The 27,804-nt window shown below is 28.7% G+C and overlaps 2 long non-coding RNA genes across 7 annotated transcripts; one reads left to right on the forward strand and one right to left on the reverse strand.

The window, feature by feature from the left end:
* Window positions 1–789: 789 nt before the first annotated feature.
* LOC132945291 (uncharacterized) lies at window positions 790–8,478 on the forward strand. Of its 5 annotated transcripts, none has more exons than XR_009664533.1 (7): window positions 796–925; window positions 2,343–2,453; window positions 4,657–4,859; window positions 5,025–5,188; window positions 5,265–5,401; window positions 5,479–5,642; window positions 7,220–8,478. It is a non-coding gene; the product is annotated as an uncharacterized LOC132945291 (long non-coding RNA). The 5 variants fall into 5 exon arrangements; XR_009664534.1 differs by lacking the exon at window positions 796–925 and adding an exon at window positions 2,254–2,272; XR_009664532.1 differs by lacking the exon at window positions 2,343–2,453 and having other exon boundaries at window positions 790–925; window positions 7,220–8,477.
* Window positions 8,479–21,969: 13,491 nt separating this feature from the next.
* LOC132945292 (uncharacterized) lies at window positions 21,970–27,359 on the reverse strand. 2 transcript variants are annotated; one of them, XR_009664535.1, is made up of 3 exons: window positions 26,978–27,359; window positions 26,726–26,902; window positions 21,970–24,863 (listed from the first exon to the last, which is right to left on the reverse strand). It is a non-coding gene; the product is annotated as an uncharacterized LOC132945292 (long non-coding RNA). The 2 variants fall into 2 exon arrangements; XR_009664536.1 differs by having other exon boundaries at window positions 26,726–26,897; window positions 26,978–27,356.
* Window positions 27,360–27,804: the final 445 nt, after the last annotated feature.

Here is a 27,804-nt window from a genome sequence, read left to right on the forward strand (position 1 = left end):
ATACTATGGAAATATTTTATATTACACTCTTGTATGGTGATCCTGATCCATAATCGTTTTTAGTATTAAATGATTATATATAATTTGTAAAACAAATAATAACCCACTCTGTACATTCCAAATGTACACTATTAAATAATATCGCATGAAACTAGCACAGATATAATATTTGGCTGTCTTTATATTTTATTACCCGGTAAATAAAATAGTTATTATAATTTGATATAATTTTAGACTTGTAATTTATATAATACCTATGATGAAAAAAAACTCAATAACAGTGTTAATATGCTGTTAAATTTGTGTATAACTAAGTTTAGGAAAATAGAACCTCAGGCATTTAATTTTTCATGGGCAACGCCACGCAGGATCAGCTTGTACTAATATATATACTTTAAGTACATAAATTACTTCGGTAATTATTTATTTTAACGATAGGTATATCGTTTCATTCTAACCAATAATTACTCATATATTAATAAAATTTACAAATTTGTTAACAAATTTATTACGTTTCTTTTAAAGAACATACTTACACAATACTTTTCTAATCATAATATTTTATTTTACATTATTAACAGATAAAATGAGATACTGAAAAAATAATCCAAAACACTGACGTTGCTAAATAGTCTATCCATTACGCCGTATGGTTTGAATACGTCATAGTACTAAATTGTAAAAATATAGTAATAAATCGGAAAATATTAAATCATATGATATCGGTACAAGAAACATTTATCAGAGGTGTTATAAACGTAAAGACAAAAAATACATGAAACAGTCGTTGGCCATTCACTGTCATTATTGCTATTTAAAAAAATTAAAGTTTTGTTTATGTTTTTTTAATTTTTTTTTTATTGATACATAAACTATACAATACCCGACAATATGATTTGTGAATCTGATGCCAGTTATGTTAACAGTAAGTTAAGTTCACTCATATTTAAGCCACCTTAATAATACCCGGTAAGGTTGAAATTACGTTTAGAAGAAAATTAAAGTAACAATTTATTCATAAAACTACTAAAAAAAACACTATCCAAATCCAGACTTAAATGCTTTCATTTGTATTCAGTATAAAATACAAGTATTTAAATAATATTGAAAACAATTACTCATAATATTGGTTTTTATACTAAAACAATTTTAATAATTTTTATATTATTATATAATTATTATTTTTTAGTGGATAGTATAAAAATATTTAGTAAGCCACCTTGGTAATAATTCAATGATGCATTGTTCACTGTAACCAATAATAAATTATACCCAACGAGTTTATTACGTTTAAATTGTCTATCGAATATATAATTCAATAATAATCACATATTTGTATTATAGTAAACGTGAAAAATACCTCTTTTACAGATGGGACTTTCAGTTTTTGTGATTAAACCCACTACTAATAATGATAATAGTTATAATGAAATAAAATACAATGTTTATTAAGAAAACATACAATGTAAAATAATACTTATGAATAATATTGTACTACACAAAAAAAGCAAATTATATAAAAATAATAATAATAATAAAAATCAATGTTGTTGTGAGTAATAATATTATAATATTATAGTATTTATAATATAAAATTTAAAATGATAATCACAGTCTCTGCAGTGTAGTCAATTCACAGGGTAGCAAAAACATTTAAAACAACTCGGAAGAGCTTACACATTTCCTTCAGGTAAACATAAAGATGACCCGGTAAAGTTTACCATCTGGAGAGTTTACTATTTTTAAAAATCGAGAGAGTTTACCACCGCCCGCAACCAGAACATAAAAAGGTACCTATTGAAAAAACATTCAACCATCCGACTTTTGAACGCAATCAAAATACTGTAAATAGGTATAAAAGGTTGAAATAGGACGCAATCGGATGACGCCCGTAACATTATCATTAAAATATAATATTAATTATATTTTCAACAGACGTAATCAATTTTAAAACAAGTTAGTAAATCATACATTTATCTTTACAAGCTATTTACGTAGGTAGTTTGACCTTTTGTCGAGCATGGCGTGATCGTATGTAGCTTAAGGTACATAATAAAAAACTGACTACATATCAGCATCATATGATAGTAGCTTACATTTTTAGATGACCCGACATTATGTGTCTAGAACACTATAGTGTTGTAAAGTTGCATTGGTATTATTATCTCTTACATAGTGTTATCTGATGAAGTAAAAAATTAACAAATGCTCTTCATAAACTGTCAGTGTTTAATATAGATATTAGATATAGTATATTTTGGTATACCAACATGTTAGAAAATTTATATAACTTATGTATAATTGAGTAAACATTTATTGATTACATTCTTTAAATCTATTAGGTTTAATCTCTGCAGTCTGCAGCTCACCATTGGCAATGAAGGTCACCTTCCTGTGGTGACGTCTTCCTGGATAATATATTAATATAATAATATATTCATGTTTAATTTTCTGTACGTAATATTAATCTTAACAATATAGTAATAAATAAAAAATCATGTTTTTAAGACATTATTTTAGTGTAATATTCATTAGGTATATTTAAATATTAAATATACCCGAAAGATTTAGTAAATGTAGCTACCTAAAGTGAAGAGTTTTGAATACAATATTACAATATAATATTGATCTACCAGTAATTTAATCAAAAAAATACTCTGTCATTTTGATGACAACATTTTTCAAACTGGTTAATTTAAATTAAACTTAGTAGGTATATAAATGCTGTTTTTAATTTTTTCAGATTTAATTTTTGATTTACAATAATATATTTTTATGTATTATTATATTATTATGTGTGTATATGTGTGCCTGAGTATTCTATGTAAAATGGTTTTGAGACTATCGATATTATTATTCCAAAGATAATGTTTTATTGTTTTGTATAATCTCTTTTTTTAAATAAAGAATTTTGTTATAAATACTAAATTCTGAAAAGAAAATAATTATTCGGCGATAACGACAAATCAAAACGTTACAATTGAATTTGTTCTTGTGCTGAAATATATAAAAATAATATAGTATGTGATTGAATTAAGATAAACATTGTAAATGGAAAGTAGCTTAATATGTAGCTTTGACATTTTATTGACATTTATAGAAAAAAACTAAAAAAAAGTGGTAAGTGGATGTCGCTCTGCTGTACAGTAGGTTACAAGTGGGTCATTGTAATGGATGCTGTTAAATTTGAATTCAATGATAAAATATCATTGTATAAGAAAAACGATTCTGAGCGAAAACGGTCAGTCAGCCTATGAATTACTAAGTATATTTGTTGATATTATTATTGTGAATAAAATAATTTATATTATATAACCTATTTACGTGGAACTTTGTTTTAAATTTTCAATCCTTAGCTATAAAAGTTAAACATTTTATACATTTTTAACTACAAAATAGTTATTAAATTTTAAATTTGATAAATTTTGTAAAAATTCCAATCCTAAATGCTTATCAAAAAAAATATTGTGCCTATGTATTTTTAATATTTTTCAACTGCCAATTAAGCAATATATAAGGAGCCTTGTACCTATTAAATTTCCACGATTTTTTATCCAACAAATAAATATTTATTGACAATTATAGAAAAAAAACCCAAAATAATTGAAAACTAACAATGCCTGTAAAGTGTAACCATTTAAGTTCAAACTTCGAAGAAGTTTTACTGCCGCAAACGGTGATGACAGACACAAAAATAAAAACCTAATTTAAAATTATAAACACACATAATTGTAAAATCAATACATTTATTGCTCCATTAAAATGTTGACACAAATTTTTTACGGAAAATTCAAAATAACCAATTTTTAACAATTTAGATGGTAAAAACTAAAAACATTTATCTAAATAAGTGGTTTTTTTTTTGAGAATTTTTTAAAATATCAATATTTTTTTGAGTAAATTAATTCAGAACATAATACCTTTAAGCATTTTTTAAACGTATTTTTTTTTGTCAGGTTTTCCTGTTGCAGCTTGTATAATAAATGTTGACGCACATTCGAAACACAATATTTAATACATATAATAATTTATACATAAGGTTATTAGATCCTACGGAATAAAGAATACAAAATAAATGATCAGCTATTTTAGATGTATAGTACAGAGTATATACAAGTTAGTTATTAGAGCTATAGACAAAAGTAGTTCTATCTAAAATCCGGTTATTCAATCCCACTACAATATTTGATATATAATTATAAAAAAAAAACTCTTTTGCTGAATACAATATAATATAGGTAATATTGTAAAAAAGTGCGCACGGTTGTTGAATACAGATGATGCTCGATCGATAACAAAATGTTTTATCACATAACCTTACAAATAAAAGTAACAATTTACAAGATAATAATTTACATAATATTCAGACAAAATATGGATCGTGCGTGATCGCATGTGTGTAGTCGGCCGGCGACCGATATAGGCCGCTGACTTATACCCGGGACATTGATGACGAGTGTAGTGTGGTGAGAAGGAAATTAATCGCTGCCTCTCTATCTAATAATTAGTACCTAACTAATAATAAATAACAATACACGGCTTTACTTTTTCTTTGCTCTGTGGCGGAAACAATTTGTATGTTGTAATAATTATTTGCTTAAATATTATGAGTCCGATTTTCGGTTATGCTTAGTTATAATTTGTTTATGTTTATAGAAATATGTCCACTTCTACTATCAGATGGTTCAGATGTTAAAATATGTACTCTTAATCGTAAGTATGCTAATTGTTCAAATATATAGATGCCCGGTACAATAGCAACAGCATCATATTATAAGTCAACATAATATAGTACACCAAATGGACAAGAAGAAACTTAAGTACTCCACTAGAATTACTTTGTCAGTGTGATGGAATAGGTATGGAATAAACAGCTATATAGTTGCAATCCTTGTAATTGTATTTTTATCATATAAATATAAGTTTCTAATTTATATATATTTAACTAATTTATTAAATTTTACTCTATCCTTGTTGATCTATTACGGTTTATATTTATACTCAGATATTATTTTAAATTGCAGTAGAGTATAATATATCATAAACAAAGTATTGACAAACAATGGGTAAAAAGCACTTATTGGAACGGCACCTTTGAATCTTGGAATATATCAATTAAATGAAAACAATTATAATTATTATGACTTGATTTGCGGAGGAACAATTGCTCATAATATAGTCATTTCTGGTAAAATCTTTATACAGCAAAAATATCATAAACCTTCATTAAAAAAGAATGGAAATTAAATAAATATAATTTTTAGCGGCTCATTGTTTTTGGTAAAAATGTATGTTATCTAAGAGAATATCAATGATCAACGGTCTATACAGAATTTCTGTTGGAAAATATTAAGATAAAAACTTTACAATTATTGACAAAGATTTTACTCAAATAATGAATGTAAGTTATTAATATTTCAAAGTCTACAAATAATTTGTATGCTATGTTTAATATAATTTAAATCAATGTATATGTAGAAATTGTTTACTCAGAAGAAGGTTATTATGGACCTCCTGAGTTTCACGCTGAAAATATAAATATTATTGTGTTACAAAACAGAGTTTCTTTTAATAATGATGCTGCGGCTGTTTGTATCGATTGGAATGGTAAATACAAGGTAGTCAATGAAAATCAAGTAAAGGTTGGTTTTTAGTATTATTTATATAATATAGGTGATTTAATTACAGTGATTGTTAATAAGTATTGTGCCGGTTATGTTTTTGGTAATGCACACGGAGCACCCTAGTAAAATTAATTTTTTTTTTAAAAAAAATCGTCATCGACTCACATAATACATAATTAAATGGAGTTTACTCCGTATGAAATAAATAAACAGTAATAACCTCGGACAGTTAAATCTATAATGCTTAAATTTCAAACGACTGCATAACAGTTATAACACAGTTATTATGGTCGGAAAGACATTTATTAAATCATAACAAACATAATATTATAATACCTCACTGAGGTCCGCGGATACGCCTTACTGCTTTTCAAAGTATTTTGTCACCAAATCGAAATTTTAACTTTGGACCTTACCTATTGTAGTAGAAAAGTACTGGTTAGAATTTTTGCAAAGGATATTGTGGAGAAACACGTAAGATACAGTGTGTACAGGAGGTTGATGATCCGTCCAAATTCGGTGGTCGAAAGCAGTTATCTGCGTCTATCCGAGATGAAAATTCAGACGACCCCTGCTTCTAGGCTGTACCTATATCTTAATGTGTTAGTAGGTACGTGTTTCTGTTATATAATACGAGGTTAATTAATGATTTTACTCCAATAGTTCAATTGTCTAAAGCATATATGTACGGTTATTCTACTATAGGTACTATCACGATGATTTTATAGTGAACGGTGTAACGTTAGTACTTCCAGTTGTAGACCATTTGTGTAGTTTTGCAGAGCGTCTTTTAAACATCGAAAGGGTGTGGAGACGTAGAGTAATATATTTATGCGTTGCATAGGTACTTGCATGTTGTGCGTGTGTGTATAAGGATATGTATATGTTTATTGTAACCTCACATCATGTATGGTTCTTTGGAATTAATTATCCTGTGCTTTGTATTTTAGTATATTTTGGAAAAAATTTAAATGTTTTATATTACGCTACGTTAGTGACTTACATTAAAATAAACTATATTATACCTTTATCATTATAATATTGTGCTATATTGTGCTACGTGTTCATCGTAGTATATTATAATGTTAATGACTGTCTATAGTATACGACAGTACCAAGTGGCTGATGTAGTTATAGTTTAAAGTGTTTTTGGAAGTAGTTGTTTATTGAGTGATTCATTGGAGATTTGATAGTCACACTATATGATTTTGATTCACAATTATGTGACCAATAATAATAATTAATAATAATTTGAAATGCATTGAGTTATCGACTAACAGTTAATTTTATCACAAATTCCACTGATGGAATGTGGTCAGTGTGGATGCGTGTAGAAGACACCAGTCCATTAATTATTATTGTTTCAAACTACATCTACCACATGTTATAGGTACCAGGTACCTACTATATCACATAATTTCTTTGTTACATAGTAACAGTACATAATTTGTAATTAATAAGGTGAATCTATATTGTATCCACTACCCAATAACATTCGTATGATTAAGTTAGGTATTATTTATAAAATAACCCAATAACTGACGTAAGATTATTAATTAATATCAATTCGTGTCTAATGTAGAAAATATATTTAGTTTCAGGACAAGAAGTGCATAAAGAAGATAGCGGTGCCGGATTATGCTTTTTACACTTTAATTCTTATTATTTAACCGGAATAGTGAGTGTCAGGGATCCAGAACTGAAAAATTCAATTGCAGTGTCCACAGAAGTTAAGTACCACATTCAATGGGTTCGTGGACTGTATAACACACATAAAGAAGTCCAGTATAATATTATGAAAATATCTTCTTTCAATTGTAAATTGAATGAATATTTGTATAAACAGTTTTTTACCTATGTGTAACAATTTTTAACACGAATAGTAAAACAATATATTATATTATGTGTATAATACAGCAGAGCAGTTATATTCACTTGTCACCTTTTGTATTTAAGTATTGTATGAGTAATATGTCAATATATTAATGGACATTTTAGCAAAGAACCTCACGGTATTTACTTTTTTCATACAATTGGACAATTGTAGATAGTGGTAGGTACAGTAATTAATTCACAATTATATTAGGTATTTAAATAATACAACAAACCAACCATTCATTTATTTCTATTGACTACAATACTACATTGTATCTACTATTCTAATCGATACAAACAGGTGCAACACCATTATTAAATGAAACTCTGTTTTGTAACACAATAATAGATATATCTTCAGCATGAAACCCATAAGGTCCATTATAACCTTCTTTCAGGTAAACAATTTTTTTATCTGAATTATATATGGCATACCAATTATTTTTTGACTTTGAATTATTAATAACTTACATTCATTATTTGAATAAATACATTGTCAATTATTGTGGAAATTTCTATCATATTTTCCAAGAGCAAATTTTGTACAGACCATTGTTTATTGGTATTATTTTAGATATCATACATTTTTGTCAAAAACAATGACCAAAACACAAATTTCAATATTAAATTTATTTAATTTACATTATTTTTTAAATATACTGTATAAAGATTTTACCAGAGATGACTAAATTTGGGGTAATAATTTATTAATCCTCCACATATATAGTCATAGTTGAATTTTTTTAATCAGTATACTCCAACATTCTAAGGTGCCGTCCCAATAAGTGTTTTATCTTCATTGTACGATCGATACTTGGTTTATGAAATAGTCCTAGTTCGTATTTGTTTATGACGTATTTTATTAGTTTTGCTTGTATAGTGTAGTTGTAGTAATATATTATATGTTCATTTATTATACAGACACTTTTGTAGTATTTACAATATGTTTATTTTGTTATAAATTAAAATGTGATAGATAATATAAAAATATAATAACATATGATATAATATGATATAAATATATAATATATAAAAATAAATCATTTTTTTTTTTTATTTTAGATAAACAATCTGTACCTTAGGGGCACAATAAGTTTATATGGTTAGAGTTAAATTACAGCAGGCTACACTTGAGGTGAGAAGTAATCCACTAATGACACTCACAAAAAAAAAATAAATCATAATAAAATATGATTAAAATGTATATCAATAATTATTATTAGTTGTGTGGTGTTCTAAAAATAATCCATAAAATATAGTGTCCAATGTACATAGGATAATAAATTATTTTCCATAATAAGGTCATAGTGAGAGCACCCCGTTTTCACTTCATTGTTTAAAATTATATTTCCACCCCTCGGCAGTTACCCATCAATTTAATTTTGTAATGCATCATACAATTTCTTATCACTGTTTTTTATGATAAGGATATTTAACAAAATTTTTTTTTTTTCGCACAAGATTTGTAACACAAATATTTTTATGGGTATTATATTTTGCATTAGAAAAACTGACGATTTACTAATTAATTTTGCGGTCCTACCGTTCCGTTTTAAAAATAAAAAAATGGTACGTTAAAAAAAAAAAAAAAATAATGTAATCTAAAGCATCACAAATATCACTCAAACACACAAGAAAAATGTCATCAAAAGCGATCCAGATGTTTAGGAATGCATAAAGGAGGACAGACGGATGGACACACAGACAAACATTCATTTTTTATGAATAGATATATTAAACATGTTAAAACGTAAAAATAATAATATCATATTTGTTTGAGCTATTTATCGACATTCGAATCACCTAACCAACCTGGCAACCTACATAATCTGAATAACTTGTCTTAAACGTATTTATGTATATTGTATCACGAAAAAATATAAGCTGTGTTCGACGTTGTAATAGGACCAATAATATAATCAATTTTAAAACAAGTTAGCAAAAAACTCATGTGATCGTATTCGTATATAGCCGGTAGGAGAACATAATATTATCAATATCGGCAGCATACCAGCATCACGATAATATAGTAGTTTGGTAAGCGTCAATAAACAATTTACTATATAAAATAACAAGAAATAATAAATATTTATGATTTAGATGTTCTCGGAACGCGAGATGTTCAAATCGACGACAGATCTCGAAGAGTTCGAATTGAACATAAACGGACTCGCGGGTATAAGCGGTGTTTATTTCACGGTGCGTTAAGGTCCCCACACACTGCATCGGTGGTGGTGGCAGGGGCGTAATTAGGGGGGGGGGATTAGGGGATGAATCGCTCACCTCAGCGGTAAAGCCAAGACAATAGAATTCAACTTCTACTCCACCGGTGCTGCAGTGTGTGGGGACCTTTACGGTCAAGCGCGTTACATAAAAATAACGAGGACGGGTTGATGGCGGCGTCGTAACCATCACGGAACAAGCTGTTGACGCCTTGGAAGGGAGGGAAGACGAACAACTACAGCAAGGAACATGCAATATACAAAAACCACAGAAGTTGTATAAAGTATAATACACAAAACGGTTGCAATGTAAAATAATAATAATTACGAATACAATATAAAAACGTTAGCGGCGCTGATAACAGTTTTTTTTAAGTTATACTATTCAAATTTTAATGTCATTCAGACTCATTCTTCTCTAATACCGTGTTTGATTTTTATCATGATATCACATTTTTTTTCTCCATAAACTAAGGTATACCTATCATTTGGCGCATATTGGTCACTTTCCCGCCGGACACATTGTATATAATTATTACTATAAATTTAAATTTAAAAATAAATATTTGTTGTTTATAACGTGTTTAGCGTATGTACCTACGTAAAGAAATAATAATGGAGTCACCATAAAGAAATTTAAAAGGAAGTACCAAAACAAATTATTGTCTTCGACCTTCGTGGATTATACATTGGAGGATATCTTTTTTAATCTGAATAGCCACGAAGAGACCGTGATTTCACTGCTCTTGTAGTGACCGAAGTTAAAGTGGCCGCGACTGGTCCAAAATAGTCAAACGCAGTAACCGTAGTTAAACCAGGTAGATTCATTGACGCGGTGGAATCGCGGTCGCTCTAGCCGAACCGTAAGGTCGTGTACTAAAATAATAACAATTATAATAATAATAATAATTTGTACCACGTGGTGTTCACGTCGCGGTCGAGCGCATCGAAATAGCTGCAACATCCGGAAACAACTTTCAAGACCTTAGCGTCGGCTGGTCTCCCGAATCGCTCGGCCGGGCCAAGTGATCGTAATAATATCGTAGAAACGGTACGACCTATAGATCGTGATCTATACACCGGATCGACGTCGATGTCATGAAGAATTTAGTCCCCATATATATAGTACTATATTGTAACTAAATTTGTTACTAATAGTCATAAACACAAATAGCGTTTGGGATTTAAGGGGCGGGGGGGCTTTCATTATTACTATTATTATTTTCACAACGATTCAATATATATAATATTATTCGTCAATAACTCATAAATAATATGTAGGAATAAATGTCAATAATATATTATAAGGGGGTTGGAGTGGCCCAGCGGACTAAGGCGTCGGTTGTGACGCACACTGGCGCTGGTTCAAACCTCGGTTCACGGGTGGCATTTTTCTTCGGGCAAGTCACGGTGTACGGAGAACAAGTGCCGCCATCCCCCACCCGGGCATGGCAGATACCTACGGGTGCCCAAATCAAAAATTCTGCTAAAACAAACACACACATGTAAATAATTCTACAGTACCCCCCCCTCCCCCCGCCTACAGTACCACAGGCTAATGACCTAGTAGTCGAAGCCTTAACCCTAATAAAAAAAAATATATATTTGGACTGATTTTTATTTTTTGAATATCACAGACAAAATAATTATTTATTATGACCATTAATTTCTCAATCTATCGATCCTAGAAGTATGAATAGATTATACGAATGTACAACAGTCAACAGTCATTAGTCCAGTGTTCGGATTAGATAATTATTTTTTTATCTAGATAAACATAAAGATAATGGAACTCAGATGTATCTAGAAAGATATAAAAGATAACTTAACTCATATTTATCTAGATAAAGATAAAGATGAATACTTATTTATCCAGATAATTTTTTTTAAATGGGTCTTAAATAAAATTTAGGTATATTTAAGTTGGGCACTAGGAACATAATAATATTAATGGTATAAATAAAAATAATTACATTATTTATAAACTATAAACTTTGTTTGAGAATCTGTATAAATATTTAAAAATGCATTTGTACAATTTCACAATTTTTATCAATACAAAATGTATCTAAATGAATTTATTTAGATAAGTAAAAAAAAATATCTAAGATGAACGTTTAGATACCTTGTAACTATTTATCTAGATAAGATAAAAGATGAACAAATAATTATCTAGATATTCATCTAGATAGGTCCGAACACTGGTCACTTACTAAAGTCATATTAAAATAGTGTAATTTAATGCTTATCTACTATACGATAGGAATCAATAAAAAATATAGTAAAAAGATCATTTATCTACCCATCTTTTGACGCAAAGGAAGCACTAAAAAGTTATTAAAGGTTAATATGGGACGCAATCGGATGACGCCCGTAACATTATAATTATAATATATTAATTATATTTTTAACATACATAATCAATTTTAAAAATGTTATTAGGTAAATCATAATTTAATTTTTGCCACATATTTAAATAGTTTGACCATTGGTCGATCATAGTGATCGCATAGTTCAATGTACATAATTACAAACTGACTACATTCCAGCATCATACGAATGGTTCATAATTTTCAGAAGACCCGATAATATTATTATGTTTTTGGAACACAAATGTTGTAATGTCGTAATATTATAGTTTATTATGTAGCGTTGTCTTATGAAGTTGAAAATTAATAAATTCTCTGCAGATAATATAGTCAGTGTTAGAACATGTACGGTTAACTAATTTTAGTGTTGTGTTCATTATGTAACTTATATAATATGTGTTGTTGGTGCACAATAAGCCGTCGTGGTGGCACACAATATATAATATTATGTGCCGATTACGCTATTTTCGCCGAGATCCGGGTCAAGGTCACGCTCCGAGACTATCGATGTCCCGCGTGCCTTGACTTGCCTGAACGGTTGCAATCTATCGTACGGCCTAGTACCCCGCGGCCTATTAGTCTGGTCTGGTTTCGTGAACCGTTCGTACCGTCGAATTTGTGTTCGTGTCACCGATATTATAATATTGTTCCGGTCGAATATGCTCCGTCGCCGAGTCTCACCGTCGTAATGCTTACCGCTTCATCCGAGTATACTTATATCTAACCACCCTAGGTCGGATGAAGTATTAAAATTCGTAGTCGTAAGTCTCAAAAGTGTCCGTGATTTACAACCACGGGTGCTTATAATTGTACGGGCTACGCAACCATACACACAACTGTGCGTTAGTGTGGATACCGACCCGTGCCTTTTCATAAGGCCTTTGTGCCACCCTCCAGACAGTACTCCAGTCAACGTCCACCAGCCATCTGCATCCCACATCACCCGGTCACCATAGTTCCTTCCAACTACCGAGACCGCAGCCCGATTAAAAGGTTTGGTCATTTGTGACTTATGTAACCTATATGCTCGATTATATAATATGGTCGTTTCCCCCAAACTATATAATATATTATTTTATTAGCAATCGTCTTGTTCGCCTGACTAGCGAGATATATTATCACCACTGACACGACGCGGTTCGTTATTTAATTTTAATTTTTAAGAGGATGTCAGCACACTATTTGTTTTCTCTCTCTTGCCCACGCGCAACATGTACAAACGCATTAACGCAGAATCATTTTTTTTATATTTTTATGTAATCTTTGAGTAAAATCATCCATTACAAAAAAGATGGAGAATAATTTTTTTGAGGGAATGACATATCGATTTTATATTTTATTGTTATTTGACTTTGTATTCGACTTTCAAAATAAACAAAAAAATTTGGTAAATTTAAATTATGTTATATTATTTTGAGACGATATTTAGATAAACCGATATATCATTCCCTCAAAAATATTATTCTCTATCTTTTTTGTAATGGGTGATATTACCCTAAGATGACTTAAAAACATGGAAAAAATGATTCTGCGTAAATGCGTTCTATCTATGTTGCGCGTGGGCTAGAGAGATAAAACAAATAGGTAGTGCGCTGACATCCTCTTAACCATCGAAATACCGTGTTACAGTTAATATTTTATACCTTTTTGGCTGTTTTATACTTATTATCAGTGGTGTATATTCCGTCAGTTCCGATACATAATTTATTTGTCAGAACAATATTGTGTTATTTTTCTAAATTCATACACTCTTCCGTTCTCATACAATGTAGTCCACTATCATCTCCGGGTAACCATGCGCCATTGATCACCCGTAAGAGGGCATTACCCGATGACATCCCCAACGCCGCCGATTCATTCGGCTGCTCAAACTAGTTTGCTCATCCCCATACACTTTCATTTGATATAAATATAACTTATATGTATTAACATCCGTTGTTTATAATTTTTAAATATATTTGCTTTAATCTAAGTTCGCCATTGACATTGTAGATGACGCATTCCTCTTTAATATATGCTGTGCGTAATACCAGTATTAACAATATAGTAATAAAAATAAAACCATGTTTTCAAGACATTATTATAGCATAATTTTCATTATATTAAAATATTAAATATACCCAAACAGTTTAATAAATTATACATCTAAAGTGAAGAGTTTTGAATAATATATTACAATATATTATGTACCAGTAATTTAATCATAATAATAATCCGTCATTTTGGTATGCATAAAATACCACATGGTTCAGAGACAAGGAGAAGTTGATGGCTTTAACTTCCAAAGCTTAAGCTTTTTACACTCTTATTCTTATTTTTTAACCGGGATAACGAGTTTCTTGAGTAGAATAAATAACAATAAAGTCTTGGGTTTATAGATATAAAATACTATGTTCTATGGATTCTTGGAATTTTGTACAAAGATGTAAATATTTATCATTTTAGGTATAAATTTAAATTTATTGTATTGCTTGGTTTTTTAATAATAACTTCTGATTCTAAACTAAGATATTTTAGAAAGAATAAATATTTTTAACATTTAATATTTTGACAGAGTACACTGAATTCATGCGTTTTACCGACTGTCGAAGGAGTTGTACATTCTAATGAAGGTTCTCGTAAGATTTTATTTCCCGTGACAATACCATTATGTAAGCCAACATATTTTGCACCAAATGGACAAGAAAATACTACACTAGAACTATCTTGTCAGCCTAATGGAATGTGAAATGAACAACTATATAGATGCAATACATGTAATTGTATTTTTTATCTTATAAATATATGTCTTTAATTTATATAAATATTTCTAATTTACTTAACTTTTACTATATCCTTACTGTACTATTATCATTTATTTTTGTATTCAAATATTATTTTAAATTGAGGTTAAGTATATATCATAAGCAAAATATTGATAAATAATGGTGAAAAAGCACTTGTTGGAACGACGCCTTGGAATGTTAGAATACGTCGATTAAATAAAACAAATTCCAATCATTAATTGATATGCGTGGAGGATCAATTATTGCTTCAAACTTAGTAGTTTCTGGTAAAGTATTTGTACAAAAAATTTAAGAAATAATAAAAATTAAATAAATATTATTTTTAGAGGCTAATTGTTTTTGGAAAAAGGTATGTTATCTAATAATATATCTATAATTGACCGTCTATACAAAGTTGTTGCTGAAAAATATTATAGAAACTTAACAATAATTAATGACTTTGAATTTCCTCACATAACCAATGTAAGTTATGAATAATCCAAAACTTACAAATAATTTGTACGACATATTATACAACATAAATTAAAACAATTAAAGTGCAGGTGGATATGTTTCACTCGAAAGAAGGTTATTATGGATCTTATGGGTTTCATGCTGAAGATATAGCTATTAATTATTGTGTTACAAAAAAGAGTTTCTTTTAGTAATGGTGTTGTACCTGTTTGTGTTGATTGGAATGGTGAATACAATATAGTCAATGGAGATCAAGAAAAGGTTGGTTTGTAGTATTATTAAATAATATTGTTGTGATTTACAGTCAACATTTACAGTGACTGTTACTGTATACGTTTTGTGCATGTTCTGAATTAGGTACTACAATATTTAAACATATATACTGTTAACTATCACTATCGGCCGTTGTTCATTTGTATGTAAAGAGCCACAGATAATCTCACATCTACAAAACTTTGAACAAATAAAATATTTTGGCATGTTATTACAATACATAAATAAAAAAAGCGGGTGGGTTATAAATTATCTAAACATTAATACGATTTTTTAATCAATTGATTTAGCAAACTTAACGTAAATTTGTAAATACTGAATATTGAAGGTACCTAGGACACATTTAAAGGTGAATATTAACTTAATTTGTACTAAATTAATGAATCTATTATACAATATTAGTATAAGAAAATAAGAATACAATATTTACTTTTACAAATCTATTAAACATACTATACACAAAGTTGATCAGTATGTAGATATATGATATAAATTGTTTATTTTAAAAGCAATGTCTTAGAAAATTCAGAAAAAATGTAATTTGTATTTAAATCCACGCCTTAATTATAACTAATAATAATTTCTGGTGACGCATTGATGCCGAGGGGAGTTTATTATCGGCCGAATAAAATATATATAACATCTAAAATATCTGATACAAACACTTTATCCTACTCACGCGTTTTGATACAAAAATACAAAATATTTATAATTTATATTTATACCGATTTATTTTAAATATAAAATACTAAATTATTTTTGAACAATGGCCCTTTGGGAAAGTTCCCGGTATACCGCTGGCCCAGTCTGGCCCTTATATTGTCATTATTAAAAAAATAATGATATTGTAAATAAAACACGTATTTTATTTTAAAAATGTTCACGTCATAGTAAACCCCCTACAAGTGAGTAAGGATTTTTAATTTTTTTCATCTGCCTTTGAAAAAAATAACCTAGGAGCTTTCTATTAAATTTTCAAGCTGTTTTAACCAACAAATAAAATTGTATAGATATTTATAGAAAAAAAAACTAAAAAAAATAGAAACTGAAAATGTCTGTAAACAGCTCAAAATAAGTCAAAATATATACTTTCATGTATAGAAAAGGCTAATATAAATATTCAGTCAAAATTTCATGTCCCTACGGTCATTTGTTTTAGAGTTACACCAAAAACCAAAATTTGATTGATTTTCTGGAAAACAGATTTTGCGTAAAAATTCCCGTTTTCCTTAATTTTTCTATTGTTTTTCACGGCGCTTTTGAAATTTACTAGGAAATTTTTAGTTTTGACTAACCTAACCAAAGTACCAACTAGATTCACTTTCCTATCAGAAAAGTTACTATTGAAGAAAATCCAAGCACTTTTACTGTCCTAAAAGGTGATGACAGACACAAAAATTAAAAATTAAAAAATTAAAAAAAAACACACATCATTGTAAAATCAATACATTGTTCCACTCAGAATCAAAAAACAGTTTAAAACAAAAAAATACAGTTTTTTTTAAAACAAACACATATTTACTTGGACACTATTTTAAACATATTTGCGCTTTTGAAAATTACTAGGAAATTTTAAAGATACTGTTAAAGAAAATCTAAGCATTTTTTCTGTCCTAAAAGGTGATGACAGACACAAAAAAAAAAAAATAAAAAAAATAAAAAAACACACATTATTGTAAAATCAATACATTGTTCCACTCAGAATCAAAAATATTATATTAGGGGTCTATGAAAATTGAAATAATTGGCACGTGGTCTACGGGAAAAAAAGTTTGGGAATGTCTGGGCTAAATTCGACAGGTACTTAATTATAATATATCTACTATAATAATATGTATCTAATGTGTATGTACAACTAATGTTACATGAAATATTTTAATTGAAAATGTGTGTACATGACACCACTAAATATTATTGTTTCAAACCACATCTGCCACATGTCATAGGTAGGTACTATATCACATAATATCCTTGTAATATAGTAGGTACCTGTACATAATTTGTTATAATAATAAGGTAAATTTATATTGCACCTACCACCCAATAACAGTCGTATGATAAAATGTAATATTATTATAAAATATTTTTAGTTTCAGAACATGGTGTGGACAAGGGAGACAGCGGTTCAGGCTCATGCTTTTTAGACTCCAATTTATATTATTTAACCGGAATAGTGAGTGTCAGGGATCCAGAACTGAAAAATTCAATTTTCTTTTCAAAATAACGTTTCAAACAAAACAAATTGTTTGAGTTTTAAACTGTTTTAAATATACAGATTAAAACACTGCTTAAACTGTGTTTTTTTTTTTTTTTTATTAAGACGTTCCTAGCTGGAAAAGCTTTTTAAGCCTATTGATAATATACATACAATTTTCTTTTTACATAAGTGCGATAATAGTGCTAATATTAAGTTTGAAGATATAATTAAATAATAAATATTAAATAAGATAAAGTATTAGTATTAAATATAGGTTAAAACTAGAATTTTTCTGGCTTGATGTATACGATGTGGCAGTGATTGGTGGGAGGTCATTTAATTCGGTCGTGGGGTCTTCCTCTCTTGAGACGGCGAATTTTTGGTGGTCTTTCGACTAAGTTGTAGTGGGCGGCGCCATTTGATTTCGTAAGAGAATGAAAGAATCTATTTGCTAGATGATTTAAGTGCTCGTTAATAGTAGGGATATTCAAGTCCTTATGCAGGGCTTTGTTGCGTACGTACCAGGGTGCATCAGTTATTATGCGGAGTATTTTGTTTTGAAAAATTTGAATTTTATTTAAGTGGCTATTGGCACAACTGCTTCATATAGGACTTGCGTATAATATTAAAGGTCTCAGTACTTGCTTATATATAATAAGTGAGCATTTTTTACTAATAGTTGATTTTCTATTTAGTATTGGGTAAAGAACCCCTAGTCGTTGGTATGCTTGCTGAAGTTTAGCCGATATGTGAGGCCACCAGTTTAGTTTCTTATCGAGGATAACGCCTAAGTATTTTACCGACGATTTCCAACCTATTGGCTCGTTGTCAAACTTTACTGGTTGAGGTGTTTGTGTTCTGCGTAGGGAAAAAAATACCACTTGGCTTTTTGATGGGTTTATTATAATTTTCCATTTTAGGCACCATAATGAAATTTTATTGAGATGATTTTGGAGTGCGGTGGTAATTTTCTGAGTATCCGAAGAATTGCAGTAGATGGTGGTATCGTCAGCAAATAGGGCGATGTTTGTGTCCATAGTTTGTGGAATATCTGAGATGTAAAAATTAAACAGAATAGGTCCTAGTTTGGATCCCTGAGGAACTCCAGCTTGAATAGGTCTGCAAGATGATTGAGTTTCGTTTACTTTGACAACAAAGCATCTATCGTTGAGAAAGGATTTTAATATGTGCAGAATATATTTTGGTGTGTTTACGCATTTTAATTTATAGAAAAGACCATCGTGCCAAACACGATCGAACGCTTTAGCGATGTCCAAAAACACTGCACCTGTGTGATTTTTATTTTCAAAACCATTACTGATTGTTTCAGTGAGACGGAGTAGTTGCTGTGATGTAGAATGGTGTGATTTAAACCCAAATTGGAATTTTGGTATCGCTTCGATTGAGTTAAGATATTCTAGCTTAAACTGTGTAAAACTAAAACCATTTGTTTTGTTTAAAATATAATTTTGAAAAGAAAAAATCAGTTTAAAACAAAAAAATTCAGTTTTTTTTAAAAAAACACATATTCACTTGGACACTATTTTAAACATATATTTTATTATTTTTAAACAATCAGCGAAACGTTTAAAACATATTTTTTAATGCCTATCAATTTTTCATTACCTATCATATTTGAACTTTAAATGCTTATAAAAAAAAATTGTGACTATGGATTTTTAATTTTTTTCATCTGCCTTTGAAACAATAACCAAGGAGCCTTCTATTAAATTTTCAAGCTTTTTTAACCAACAAATAAAATTTTATTGATATTTATAGAAAAAAAAACTAAAAAAAAATGGAAACTAAAAATGTCCGTAACCAGCTCAAAATAAGTCAAAATATTTTGAAAATTTTTTCATGTATAGAAAAGGCTTATATAAATATTCAGTCAAAATTTCATGTACCTACGGTCATCGCTTCGCTCAGAATCTAAAACAGTTAAAACAAAAATACAGTTTTTTCTTCAAAATTGAAAAAATACACTACCTTACTCTGCCACCAACACAAGTTCTTGCTTATAGAAAGTGAACAAATGTATCATGCTAAAATATAATATTGTCATTTGTTTGTAAAATATATAATACTAGATGAATATCCCGGCTTTGCCCGTGTGCATTTTTTTTGTGGCAAATCTATATATGGTTCAATTGAGTAGTTGTTGAGTAGGAAGTAAATAAGCTATACGCATATACATTTAGTGATTTGATTAGACTTGAATATTTTTTTCCTATTTTTCCGGACTCCACTTTGTGTACTCTCAGCGAAGTCGGTGCGCTGAAATAGGGAAGTCTCGTGTTACTCTATATGATTGAATGTGACGAAACATAGAACATTGTTTTGCGACATCGCATTTAGTAACTTCACATGTAGGGATATTAACGGTGCCTACAACATTTCCGCGATACCCATAGGTACTAATATTAAACTTCACATTTCTCAAAATAACTGCTATATAACATCTGTGAGAATCTTTTTTGCACACAGGGTTACTCATAAATTATTAAATACAATGTATCAATAAAAAATTATCGAAAATATATAGCTGTAATTTATTTTCATAAGCCTTTATTTTTACGAATATCATCACAATTTCCAACATTTGCATTTTATTATGTAGTAGAAAATCCTTGATATTAGGAATACTTTTGATGTTCATACCTAGATTTTTAAAATCTTATTCTAGGTTCTTTATAAGTTTTATTTAGAATAATATTATAAAAATAATTTGAGCAGTATTTCAAATTTTGTTTATGAGGGTCTGAATTTAGCCTAACCTATAATTAGCGTCTGAACTTCTGACGTTCATAACAATTGAATTTGATTTTTCAGTAGACATTTTTTTAAAGGTAGAATAACTTAGGTGGAATCGTGTATTCAATTTTTAAATCTTAAATATAAAAAGAAAAAATTGCTGAATCGAGTTTTTTTTAAATTGATTAATCAAAGTTGTACGTATTAAAATTAATTACAAATTATATTCACCGTGAGCTTAGCTTGTAAAATGAGTACACGACAGTGTTGTTATTTCTATTACTTGTTTAGGTCTAGCGATAAGGTTAATTTTTTGTGAGCACCGCACGCTCGAATGTTGAATGAGTCCCCACGCTAATCGCTCAATGATAATCATAAATGAATAATAACTATTGTTGTTTTTTCGTCATCAGGGCTTCTGAAAACGTGCCATTTTTAAGGGGTTTGAATACCGACTGTTTCTAATAAGGAGTTCAACATGGGGAATTTTCTATTTGTGTGCATCTGGGTCAAGTAAATATTTGTGTAGTAATGAGAGATCATTAGCGTGAGTGACTGTGTATAAAATATTTAGCGAAACGCACCCGCACATGTCAGTAACGCTGCATTTTACACACTAATTTATTACAAATGTGAATTTCAGTAAACCACTGAAACCTAGTTTCGTATTTCCAATAATATAGCTTACTGAATGACATTACAGTATGAACACCTATTATACAAATTTAAGAGAAGACGTTTACCCAAGCTTGTATAGGAGTCGATTTTCAATATATTATTTTCAGTGTCCAATTTTCAGCTTTCAAACTTGTGATATTTTACTTTTTGAATTTGAATTATTGAGTTTAGTAATTGAAATACTGAAAATTGAATTTTATTCAGGCATAGATTAACTTCTCTTCTACAATATTTATAATAGGTAAATTTACTCTCAAACAACTCAATAAACCATATTATTGAAAATACAAAAACATAGTATAAGAAATAGGAAGTATGATTAATTCGAACCGTGTTTTCGTCCTAATTCGCGCATGTGCATCCCCTTGTGTTTTTGTGCATACTGCATTGCATAAGATTAAATGTATACTCGTGACGTCGCTAAGTGTTTATTGTTGGTTGCCTAAATAAATTATACATTGCCCCTTAAAAAATTATGCGCAGTCTTATCATTGAGCATACTTTTTATTCCTTATATTATTATGTACAAAAATACATTTTCATATAATTTTTCAATACTATTCATACTCCTTAAGGGGTTGTGTTATATTTCTATCCTTTCGGTTACTTCTGCTGCTCTCAACCAATCACCCTCATTGTACATATTATAAACATGTAATTTAGTCGGGTATAATTGACCAGGAGGGAGGAAGGAGTGGTAAGAAATTGTATTATGCATTAAAAAATAACATCGATAGGTCAGTTCCAAGGGGTGTCAATATAATTTTAAACGTGAAGTGGTACTTTCAGTTAGTATATGACTATTATAAAATGAAAAAAAAGATTATCCTATTGTACAATATTGTCAATACTTATGGATCATTTTTAGGATACACAAAATTAATAATAATTATAAATACCTAGTTAAATAATATTTTAATATTATTTATTATTAATTATTTAATCATTATATTATTATTACATAATATTATATTATTATATTTTTTATTATCTTTCAAATTATAACAAAATAAAAACCTTAAAAAAAATTAAAACTGGACATACTATAAATATTACAAAAGTATCTGTATTCTTTATAATATAGATAAACATTTATATAAAAACCATATTATGGTACAACAAAACTAATAAAAAAAGGTGGGCAGGTGGATGTCACTCTGCTGTACAGTAGGTTACAAGTGGGTCACCGTATAATGGATGGTATTAAATTTGAATTCAATGATATAATATCATTGTATAAGAAAACGATTCTGAGTGGGGACGGTATGTCAGTCTAAGTTTAAGACATATTATATACTTATCTATGGTATTAAAAAAATAATTGACCTATAATAGGTACCTATAAAAATTCCAAATTAATCATATCACAATATCCATTAGGTACTTATAACGCGTTATACATCAACAACAAACCGTTATACTATCATAGATATATAATAGTATACTTAAGAAGTTTCTGCAAGTACCCACGAATAATATTATACAATCACAACAAAATAACTAAAAAAAAATATTCTAGGTTTTTTAATATATTGTAATTTCGTCCAAATTTGAACTTAAAATGACTATAAAAATAAACTGTGTTTATGTATTTTTTAAATTGTTTGGTAACATAATTAACTACTTACGAGGAATCTTGTTTTAAATTATCAATCTTTAGATATAAAAGTTGAACATTTTATACATTTTTAACTACAAAATAATTATTCAATTTAAAATTTGATAAATTTTGACAAAATTCGATCATTAAATGTTTACAAAAAAAAATTGTGCCTATGTATTTTTAATATTTTTCAACTGCTATTGTAACAATAGCCTCAGGAGCCTTGTATTACATTTTTACACTTTTTGGCCCAACAGATTAAAAGCTCAAAACAAGTCAAAATATTTTGAAAAATTTTTTATGTATAGAAAAGGTTAATAAAACATTCAGTGAAAATGTCATGTATTTACGATCATTTGTTTTAGAGTTCCACCAAAAGCCAAAATCGATTTTGCGTAAAAATTCCCGTTTTTCCTTAATTTTTATTTTGTTTTTCCGGGTGCTTTTGAAAATGATTGGGAATTTTAAATTTTGACCTCCCAAAAGTACCAACTAGATTCACTTTCCCATCGAACAAAATACTGAAGTTGAAAATCTAAGCATTATTTCGACTACTAATCGTGTACACAGACACAAAAATAAAAAAACTAATTTAAAATAAAAAACACGCATCATTGTAAAATCAATACATTCATCGCTCCGCTCAGAATCTAAAATCAAATACGAATTAGGACTATAACATAAATCAAGTAGGTATTGATTGTACAAAGGTGAACCAGCATTTGTTGGAACGGCATCTTATTACGGTTTCTAATGAATTATGTTTGAGTAAGTTCTGTATTGTAAGTTGTAATAATTACTTATTTTAATATAATGAGTTCGATTTTTGGTTATGATGATTATAGTTTGTTTATGTTGATAGAAATGTATCCTCCTCCACTATCAGATACTATAGATATTGAATTTACCTTAAATGGTAATTATGCTAATTAGCTAATTGCTCTAGGCTAACCCGATACAATAGAAACACCATAATAGAAGCTAATATAAAGTGAACCAAATTGACAAGAACATACTCCACTAGAATTACTTTGTCAGTCTAATGGAATGTGGAATAAACAACTATATATATGCAATACATGTAATTGTATTTTTTACCTCATAAAGATAAGTCTTTAATTTCTATAAATATTACTAATTTCCTTAACTTTTACTGTATCCTCTCTGTATTATTATCATTTATTTTTATTTTAAAATATTATTTTAGATTGCGGTAAAGTATATATCATCAGCAAAGTATTGATAAACAATGGTGAAAAAGCACTTGTTGGAACGGCACCTTGGAATGTTGGTATATATCGATTAAATAAAAGAAATTCTAATCATGATTTGAGATGAGTGGAGGATCAATTATTGCTCCAAAATTAATAGTTCTTGGTAAAATCTTCGTGCAGCGAATTTAAGAAAGAATGAAAATTAATTAAATATAATTTAAAGTGAATTACTGTACCTATCACTATCGACCGTTGTCCATTTGTATGTAATGATCGAATACCGTGAGATTCTGTACTAAAGTTTGCATACATTTTGGTGCATGTTACAATTGAACAACTGGGCAAGTGAATACCACTCTGATGTACAGTAGGTTACGAGTACCTAAAGATGTAGCGATGAGTGAATGAGTGAGTGAGTGAGTGGGTGAGTGAGTGAGTGTTATTTGGCTTACATATAATAATGTGTGTACAAACAAAATGAGTACATACGTACCTATTATGATTAATTTTAATGAACAATTATAAGAACTGTTAAAAATTGTTACACATAAGAAAAAAACTAATTATACAAAATATATAAATATATATTTAATATACAATTGGAAAAACATTACCTTAATTATATTTAACTTAGTTATAATGGTTATACAGTCCACGAATCCATTGAACGTGGTACTTAACTTCTGTGGACACTGCAATTGAATTTTTCAGTTCTGGATCCCTGACACTCACTATTCCGGTTAAATAATATAAATTGGAGTCTAAAAAGCATGAGCCTGAACCGCTGTCTCCCTTGTCCACACCATGTTCTGAAACTAAAAATATTTTATAATAATATTACATTTTATCATACGACTGTTATTGGGTGGTAGGTGCAATATAAATTTACCTTATTATTATAACAAATTATGTACAGGTACCTACTATATTACAAGGATATTATGTGATATAGTACCTACCTATGACATGTGGCAGATGTGGTTTGAAACAATAATATTTAGTGGTGTCATGTACACACATTTTCAATTAAAATATTTCATGTAACATTAGTTGTACATACACATTAGATACATATTATTATAGTAGATATATTATAATTAAGTACCTGTCGAATTTAGCCCAGACATTCCCAAACTTTTTTTCCCGTAGACCACGTGCCAATTATTTCAATTTTCATAGACCCCTAATATAATATTTTTGATTCTGAGTGGAACAATGTATTGATTTTACAATGATGTGTGTTTTTTTTTAATTTTTTAATTTTTAATTTTTGTGTCTGTCATCACCTTTTAGGACAGTAAAAGTGCTTGGATTTTCTTCAATAGTAACTTTTCTGATAGGAAAGTGAATCTAGTTGGTACTTTGGTTAGGTTAGTCAAAACTAAAAATTTCCTAGTAAATTTCAAAAGCGCCGTGAAAAACAATAGAAAAATTAAGGAAAAACGGGAATTTTTACGCAAAATCTGTTTTCCAGAAAATCAATCAAATTTTGGTTTTTGGTGTAACTCTAAAACAAATGACCGTAGGGACATGAAATTTTGACTGAATATTTATATTAGCCTTTTCTATACATGAAAGTATATATTTTGACTTATTTTGAGCTGTTTACAGACATTTTCAGTTTCTATTTTTTTTAGTTTTTTTTTCTATAAATATCTATACAATTTTATTTGTTGGTTAAAACAGCTTGAAAATTTAATAGAAAGCTCCTAGGTTATTTTTTCAAAGGCAGATGAAAAAAATTAAAAATCCTTACTCACTTGTAGGGGGTTTACTATGACGTGAACATTTTTAAAATAAAATACGTGTTTTATTTACAATATCATTATTTTTTTAATAATGACAATATAAGGGCCAGACTGGGCCAGCGGTATACCGGGAACTTTCCCAAAGGGCCATTGTTCAAAAATAATTTAGTATTTTATATTTAAAATAAATCGGTATAAATATAAATTATAAATATTTTGTATTTTTGTATCAAAACGCGTGAGTAGGATAAAGTGTTTGTATCAGATATTTTAGATGTTATATATATTTTATTCGGCCGATAATAAACTCCCCTCGGCATCAATGCGTCACCAGAAATTATTATTAGTTATAATTAAGGCGTGGATTTAAATACAAATTACATTTTTTCTGAATTTTCTAAGACATTGCTTTTAAAATAAACAATTTATATCATATATCTACATACTGATCAACTTTGTGTATAGTATGTTTAATAGATTTGTAAAAGTAAATATTGTATTCTTATTTTCTTATACTAATATTGTATAATAGATTCATTAATTTAGTACAAATTAAGTTAATATTCACCTTTAAATGTGTCCTAGGTACCTTCAATATTCAGTATTTACAAATTTACGTTAAGTTTGCTAAATCAATTGATTAAAAAATCGTATTAATGTTTAGATAATTTATAACCCACCCGCTTTTTTTATTTATGTATTGTAATAACATGCCAAAATATTTTATTTGTTCAAAGTTTTGTAGATGTGAGATTATCTGTGGCTCTTTACATACAAATGAACAACGGCCGATAGTGATAGTTAACAGTATATATGTTTAAATATTGTAGTACCTAATTCAGAACATGCACAAAACGTATACAGTAACAGTCACTGTAAATGTTGACTGTAAATCACAACAATATTATTTAATAATACTACAAACCAACCTTTTCTTGATCTCCATTGACTATATTGTATTCACCATTCCAATCAACACAAACAGGTACAACACCATTACTAAAAGAAACTCTTTTTTGTAACACAATAATTAATAGCTATATCTTCAGCATGAAACCCATAAGATCCATAATAACCTTCTTTCGAGTGAAACATATCCACCTGCACTTTAATTGTTTTAATTTATGTTGTATAATATGTCGTACAAATTATTTGTAAGTTTTGGATTATTCATAACTTACATTGGTTATGTGAGGAAATTCAAAGTCATTAATTATTGTTAAGTTTCTATAATATTTTTCAGCAACAACTTTGTATAGACGGTCAATTATAGATATATTATTAGATAACATACCTTTTTCCAAAAACAATTAGCCTCTAAAAATAATATTTATTTAATTTTTATTATTTCTTGGTATTTCGATGGTAATGAGTCTATCTGATTGCGGCTCAGGTTCTTTTTAACGCACATGATATACAAGTATTAACTAAACATATTTTAAATATTAAATCTTTATATTCTAAACTTAATTTTCTTCCCATCAAAATCGATGATGGCGAGCCAAATAACCAATAATCTATCATGATATGCATAAAACGGCAATATTTTTTTACTCTCGTAAGATTGGAAAAACTAAATAACAATGTGTAATAACACAATATATATCCGGACTTTAGACTTTGACGATGGTTGTTATCATGTCATGTTCGTAGTAATTTGTGTTGATGATAAATTATAATTAGGAAATTATACATTTGTAAGCAAGGTCTTCCCACAAATGATAGTAATAGTTGCTAAATGGTTCTCAAAAATAATACAAGTTTTTTTTAGATGCATAAACGATGCACATTGAGAATATGAATATTAATAATTATTAACTAATAGGTTAAATTGGAACATTTTTATATTTACCTACTGCACTTAAAAATTAAGAAATTATTTTGTCAGCTTGAAAGATAAACCGAAATGACGGATATTATCAACAAAGAACAGTTAAAAATTTACCCATAAAAACAGATTCATTCGTGACCAGTTGATAAGCAAATTAATGTAATTTTTCCGCCCACT

Source organism: Metopolophium dirhodum, chromosome 5 (assembly GCF_019925205.1).
Source record: "Metopolophium dirhodum isolate CAU chromosome 5, ASM1992520v1, whole genome shotgun sequence".
NCBI classification, from domain to species: Eukaryota; Metazoa; Arthropoda; class Insecta; order Hemiptera; family Aphididae; genus Metopolophium; species Metopolophium dirhodum.